Source organism: Pundamilia nyererei, unplaced genomic scaffold (genome assembly GCF_000239375.1).
Source record: "Pundamilia nyererei isolate P.nyererei 1_Seehausen unplaced genomic scaffold, PunNye1.0 scaffold00406, whole genome shotgun sequence".
NCBI lineage: Eukaryota > Metazoa > Chordata > Actinopteri > Cichliformes > Cichlidae > Pundamilia > Pundamilia nyererei.
In genome coordinates, this window is record NW_005187807.1 from 182692 (window position 1) to 190460 (window position 7769).

At 41.4% G+C, this 7769-nt stretch overlaps 1 pseudogene; it reads left to right on the forward strand.

Moving 5' to 3' along the window:
- LOC102193638 (cadherin-12-like) overlaps positions 1–7769 on the forward strand; it is a 38539-nt pseudogene that overhangs the window by 28032 nt on the left and 2738 nt on the right.

Below are 7769 nucleotides of genomic sequence, written 5' to 3' on the forward strand. Positions count from 1 at the left end.
ACATAGTGAGTGAAGAAGAAACACTCAATGCATCATGGGAATCCCCAGCAGCCTACAGCTGTTGCAGCATCACTAAGGGAGGATTCAGGGTCACCTGGTCCAACCCAATAAGTCTCTTCATGGGGGGGGGCATTTTTCTGTCCTGTACAATGAGATGATAAACATGTCAGCCGACTGACTAATTCTACATATACTGTGGTTTAAAATACAGGAATTTGATTGGACTGTTAAATTTAAATTTTAAAGATTAATGCCAGAGATTTTCACTCGTCTTTGATGCCATCAAAATGAAGTTCAGTGCTCCCATATTTGAGCACACGTAATAAAAAACTTCACATTGCAAAAGGGAAGTAAAAACATTTTCTTAATGGCATATAGTTTCATTTTACAACACAATTACTGTGAAATAAAGCATGCAGAATACCTTTTAAACAATCACAGTCACATACATGAATAAAATGTCATTTTTATTTAACTTTCACACTGGATTGATATTTTTTTTGTGATCAACATTTTATTGATTTAAAACGGGGTAGGGGGGGTACAGACATATACAGTACAACTGTAAACTGCAGTAGCAAAGCAAACATTAGCAAACAAGGCATAGGGACAGCAAAGAAAAGACACAACAACACAAAGTTAAAACCAAATATTGCCTCTTCCAGGAGATAACTCTGGATGAGAAGGTTTTCCAAGCGTCAACAGTCGTGGGTCGAGCTTTATTTAATTTTGCTGTGGTATGTTCAAAACCAATAACACGGATAAGACATCGTCTCCAGAATGATTCCATACAAATGTCAGGACAGAAGCATTGCTTTGTAATAGTCTTCTTTGCGCTGGATTGATATTTTTGTTTGGACCGCAAAAACAAAAATTTCCGTAGTTATCTTTTTAAAAAGTTCCCAGATGGTCCTAAAATTATACTTCAGAAAGTATTTTAGTTAAAATCACTGTAGACGGCCTGTGGGCGTCCTCTCTCTGCAGACATGAGGTAATATAAGGATTGCTCTGAATTTTTTGCTTCATCTCAGTGGATTTCTTCCCATGTTTTCCAGACTCTTGACTATGAAACCCAAGCGTCCTATACTTTCAAGGTGGAAGCATTTAATGCAGAGCTAGATCCCCGTTTCCTCCATCTGGGGCCCTTCAAGGACTCTGTGACAGTCGAAATTAACGTACTGGATGTGGATGAGCCTCCTGTCTTCACCACGCCTTACTATTCTTTGGACGTGTACGAGGACACTCCCCCAGGAACCATCATTGGCTCAGTGACCGCTTATGACCTGGATGCTAGTAGCAGTGCTGTCAGGTGGAAAGCGCTTCACAGATCTGTGGAATTATGTCAACAGACTGTTTATTTTTTTAAGTATTGTTAACAGTATTATTCATTTCCTGGAAGGCTGGAAATTGTAACGATGTTGTTCTACATCATAGTTTGAATTGGATTCTTGTTCACCAAGTAACAGTTTAACCAGTTAAGAGGGTTAATTTGTTAAATAATCAAATATGATTCCATATAAAAAGCACGTTAAGAACTCTGAAGTGAAACTATTGATTAATTACCACGAACTGACAGATCACTGCAGACGTATAACTTTCAGGCAGAAAAAGCTTTTAAAACCAGTCAGTAATATTTTTAAAAGTTCTTTTTTATTTGACTGATGAGTTTATACATGCAATTAGTTTTTATGTCTGGTTGACCAAATTAAATTTCTTTAAAAATGCAAAATGAAGTCCATGGACTGTCTGATGTGTGCAGGTATTCTCTGGAGTGGCAGACTGGCTCTGACAGCTTTTTTGACATTGAGACGGTGGAAGGAATCATATCCACTAATGAATACTTGGACAGAGAGACAGCTGTTCAGCACAATATCACTGTGGTGGCAACCAAACTTAGTAAGTATTCCACACCAATAACTACACACAACCACCAACAGTATACTTGTGTGTCAGAAACTGTACAGACACTAACTGTGCAAACAGGTCATCTCATAACCATCTCATCAACTAAACAAATGTTAGTTAGAAATTCCAACATAAATGTTCAGTGATAAGTTATTAATGGGAGAAAACTCGTATAAGAAAAGTGTTCTTATCAGGGGGCACACTATTCACCAAGACTGCATTTTCTTATATAGAAAATCCTGCTTTGCGGGGACCCAGGAGTTGATTTAGAATGAGGGATTTATTATAATATACAAATTTAATTTACTTTTCAGATCTCACAAACGTAAAAAACATGAATCCTTCCTTTTTTCTTTTTTCAAAGCTTGTTCTTAGCACTGCTGCCTCACAGCTATAAGGTCCCAGGTTTAAATCCACCATCGGGACGTTTAATGTATCGTCTGCATGTTCTCCGTGTGGCTGCATGGGTTCACTTTGACTCTGCACTCCAAAGACATGCAGTTAGTGGAGATGGGTTCATTGGTTATTCTAGATTCTTGGTATTTCTCACTGAGTTAGCCCTGCAACAGAAATGTACCAATAATTGTTTCTTCTAGCCAATAAGTGTTTTGCGTGTTATATATTTGTCTTCACTGTATTAAGTGACAAGAAACAAATGCAGTGTGAACAAAACAGAACACGATCCCCTCACGATTCACACTTTACATACAGTGATGTGGGAAAAGGGTTCCTCATTTTCTCTTTTTGTGTATTTTTGTATAGAACCGGACCATCGAAAACATCCATAAATTACTACTTATTAAAAACCGCAGTCATCACAGCTTATAAAAATCACTGTCATGTATTGAAAAAAATAAGATCATGTAGAAACTAGAACATAACACTGAGAACAAGTTCATGATTCAGTCCTTTAGATGACAGCGTCTGTAAGGTGAATACCCAGAATGCCTCTCTTCAATGATAAGTCATGGTTTCCACTGTTGGAGGCACTGGAACATGTTCAATGGCACAAAACTGTGATGATGCTGCATCATGTTTCATATCATTAAAGTGGGCTGCTACTCGATAATCTTTATCAAATCAGTGAATAGCTTTTCGATGTTTGCCTTTTCTCTGCGGTTCCCTGTGCTGTTGCACATATATGCAACATTGTGATTCATGCAGAGTTACTTGATTAGAGTTGAGTAAAAAATGTGGAGCTGGAAGTAAAGAAACGTTTGCAGGACACGCCCACAATTGTTACCTAATGTACTCTTTGCAGGTGACCTACTCAAAAATCAGAGCCAAGCTAATGGTAGTTTGAAGCCCACAGGATGTTCGGGTCACACTGGCTGTGATGAATATATTTGGCTGTCACACTAATTATACACGGCTTCATGCTGACCCTCACAGATAATCCTTCGCTGTCTGCAGAAGTGTTAGTGAAGGTCAACGTCCTGGATGTGAATGAGTTCCCTCCTCAGCTCACTGCTCCTTCAGATACATTCGTCTGTGAGAACTCCAGAGCTGGACAGGTATGCTGAGCTACAGCACATACAAAGATCTTCATCACAGGTATTTGTTAAATACATTAACTGGGCAATAGTCAAGGATTTCCATAGCTCAGCCATGGAAATCCTTGACATGAAGCTCCCCATGCAGTGTTTGTGCTGATGTTGGTGTAAGAGGAGGTTTGGAACTGAGCACCGGCTTCAGCACTCAGCAACCTTGTCCTGTAACTACGTGATGACAACAATTGTTTTTACTCAACTGAGAATATTTCTGTTTCGTGGGGGTAGTGTGAGGTTGTCATCCAGAGTAGGTGTGCACTGCATCAGCACAGACTAAACCCGTGTGGTGAATCCAGATATTTTCAGTTCACAAGTTGTTCTGTGTTTTTCTTGAGTGTGTTTAGCACATAATCTTCCTGTTTTGCTGACCAGGTGATCCAGACAGTTGGCGCTGTGGACGAGGACCAGCCCCCTGTAGGCCAGAGGTTCTTCTTCAAGTCCTCCAAGGAGCTCCGAAACAGAAACTTCACTGTTAGAGATTATGGAAGTAAGTCAAAGAGTAGCGGCTACTAAAGAGTAACTACAGCTTTTGTGTTGTGTGGGAGATGCACATGCATCTCTGAGATCAACCATAAACAGAGTTTTTCCCATTTGTAGTGCTCTTTGTACCTGTGACATGTTTATGGTGCAGAGAGTCTTCAGTCAGATATATCAGCGATGATACACTTCTCCTTGCAAGCAGTAGGACTCAGGGTACCTTATCAAGCAGGTGGCTCATGTCCAGTGTGACCGTGTCAGAATTTTTATTGACTGAGCTGCTGATTTATAAACATTTTGATACATGGAGGCTGTGAAAGGCTCCGTCTCACCTGGGAGGGTTAGACCCACCCAGGTGAGTGTGGGCGGTTTGGTGGGGATGAAATGCACGAGCTGCTCCACCGCCGGGAGTTCAGCGAGCCCCAAAATTTTACTGTCAGCGATCTCCAGACCAGAGTAAGACTTGATGGAAACTCTGTGGTGAAAGGTTTTATCCCAGTAACCCCTCATTTCCTGCATACATGCCACGACAGCAGGAATCAGCCGCTTGGTGGAGGCCAGGAGAGTGTCTGACAAGCAGGCAATATTTTCCTGTCAGACAGATCCCTCTCCTCCCCCCTGTCATTCTGCGCTGCAGGCTGTCTAATGGACAGCGTGGCTGCTGCACGATTACCTATCTCATGTAAATCGACCTCACGGGGTGATGGATAGGGTTGAGTTTCCCCGCCGGTGGAGCTGCCAGGCTGCGATGCCTGGGTAGAAGGCAGAACGGCATTAACTTTGTCCTCCTTGTTTTCATCTCCAAGGATATCCATATTAACATCCTCTTCCTCATCTTAATTCTTTTTTTCCAGTTCAAGAGGTTTTCTCCTCTCTTCAACCAGATATTTAAAGTCAAGGGGCAGATTGAAGAGAGGAGTAAACTCCGCCTCCAGGTCCTTGACCATTTCCCCCTAGCAAGCAGTGGCTTTGCCGAATTTGCCACTGGGATTTTCCTACATCGATGGGAAAGGAAAGAATCGATTTTTGGGCCCACCACCACTCGCAAACACCACTCCCACTCCTGGAAAAGGAGGGACCCTGTGTCTGTGAAGTGATTGGTCTGTCTTGGACAGGCATGGTGGTAGTTGAGCTTCTGTGATTGTTCACGCCAGAGGGCACTTCCCCCTTAGTGAGATACCAGTGTGGTTTGGAACAAAACGCGTGTCAACCTAAATAACACTTTAATGTCTAAATATGTCTGTGAAGGTTCTCAGTCATCCAGGTCATCGTAGTCTAAGGAGCTTGGAAAGAAAAGCGTCTGGACTTCTTTGAGTTGCTTGAAGACGTTTCACCTCTCATCCAAGAAGCTTCTTCAGTTCCCTGAACATGTTCCCTCTAAGCCTGAAGGGAGAAAGAAGGAACACACACATGTAAAGGAAGCACTCAAAACATGTAGTTATCCTAACTGAGAGTTTATAAAGTCAGCAAAGAGGCACAGAAAAGAAGACCAGACACCAGTGAGGGAGAATAAGAAAGACAGACCCAACAACATTGTCATCCCCTATGTAGCCGGTGTATCAGAGAAACTCAGGAGAGTTTTCTCCAAGCACGACGTCCCAGTATACCTCAGACCCAGCAACACACTCAGACAGAAACTGGTTCACCCGAAAGACAAAACTCCAAAACACAAACTTAACAATGTGGTGTATGCTGTACAGTGGAGCGAGGAATGCCCAGACCTCTACATCGGAGAGACCAAACAGGGTGGGGCCAGGTTTCACAATGAGCTCACCTGAAATCCTGCCTGATTGGGACCCACACCCATTTTCACACCTTAGCTCATGTGATCATCAGGGGGTCCTTTGTCCCTCTTTGGGGGGAAACTCCCACTGCGTTTTAAATCTGGGACTCTCCACCATTTGACTCTTAGAACTGAAGAAGCTTCTTTAATGTCTAAAAATAAAACTTGTGTTACAGAAATACAGTGTGTCAAATCATGGGCCCTGTGAATAATGGTGCATGAGACCACATTGAAACTGATGTTAAGGACAGTAGCCCCGTCTCACAGGAAAACATGCCTGTCCACCGTGTGCCTCCTCAAAGTGTGAAGTGGACACACATACAGAAGTTGCGTTACTTCAAATTATATTACCAACTTTTATAAAAGGCAAGAAGTTGGTAATGAGCAAAAAAACATATGAACTACATTCCAGAGTCTGTAATCACCAGAAGGATTAAAATTGACGGCTAATATGTATTTACATTAAAATGTATGAATAATATCAGTTGTAATGCTGTCCTGTGATTATTTAATGTTGCCTTGAAATCACAAATCTCCATCTGCTGTTACTGCTGCGTACTGTTACTTATTGTAAATTCTGCATGTCGACCAGCATGCAGTATAACAGTATAACATTTTATCTACTGTCTGCATAAATGCTAAATGATACCAGAGGTCCCAGTTGTCCCTCTGGTCCCTCTTATGCTTTGCTTTTAGGACTAATTTAAGCCAAACTGCCAACTTACTTGTTTCATTTCAATGAAAGCAAGCCTGAGAGTGTTTATACCTGGCTTACATACCAATTATTACCTGACCAGTCCAATTATTAATTAGCAGTAATTATTATGTTACTATGCATGATGTTGTACATAGTTGTTGTATGTAATGTAATAATAACGCAGCATCCCTGTTGATCTTACAGACAACACTGCTGGGATTGTGACTCGACATTCAGCTTTCCAGCGGCGGCTGCAGGATGTCTACATCCTTCCTGTTGTAGTTGAGGACAGCGGTTACCCCGCTCAGAGCAGCACAGCTACCCTGACCATCAGAGTGTGTTCCTGTGAGACTGTGGGCTCACCTCTGACCTGCTCACCAGTGGCCATGTTCCTGCCCGCTGAGCTCAGTGCTCAAGCTTTGTTGGCTATTCTTCTGAGCATTGCTCTGCTGATTGGTAAGCTAGTCTCGCTATAATGTTGTGTCATGTATAAACACTCAAACTCTGGGGTTAGCGCTGCAAACTGCAGTCTTATGTGCAGTGTGTTCTGACTGAATTTTACTTGTTGCACTGTTGACATTAGGTAGCCTAAAAATCTTTCTTAATGTTGTTTAATGAAGAAAATCATTCTTGGCACAACAGACCAGTTAATATTTTATTAACCTCCCACCAGGTCACAAGCAAATCAATTTATGTATTTATTTTTTGTTATAAACATTCTGTTTATATTGGACATACAGGTGAAAATACAATGTGCAAATTCCATATGAATATAAGGTTTTGAGCTTGATGATGACAAACTGATGCTGTACCTGAGCATATTACTCTGGTTCTCATCCTGTTCAGGTAATCTGATGTTTTAAATTAGGGCTGATAATAAACCTGAAGTAGATAAATGAATAAATAAAGAACTTCATCACTTTTACTGCGTACACAGAACTGGATGGCTTTGAATACAATGTTGCTTTTACAAGACTGTTATTGAAAAGCAAAGAAACATTGTTTAGAAAACAACAACAACAAAAAAGTTTTGATGTAATGATGGATGGAGGGCTGCAGTGATCCATACAGGACACACAGCATGAAGGTGTGAGGGACCACACGACAGAGAGCAAGGGGCGACTCGAACAATATATACTTACCAGAATTCAATTCAATTCAATTCAATTTTATTTATATAGCGCCAAATCAACAAAAAAAAAATCAACAAAAGTCGCCTCAAGGCGCTTCATAGATACAGAGAAAAACCCAACAATCATATGACCCCCTATGAGCAGCACTTTGGCGACAGTGGGAAGGAAAAACTCCCTTTTAACAGGAAGAAACCTCCAGCAGAACCAGGCTCAGGGAGGGGCGG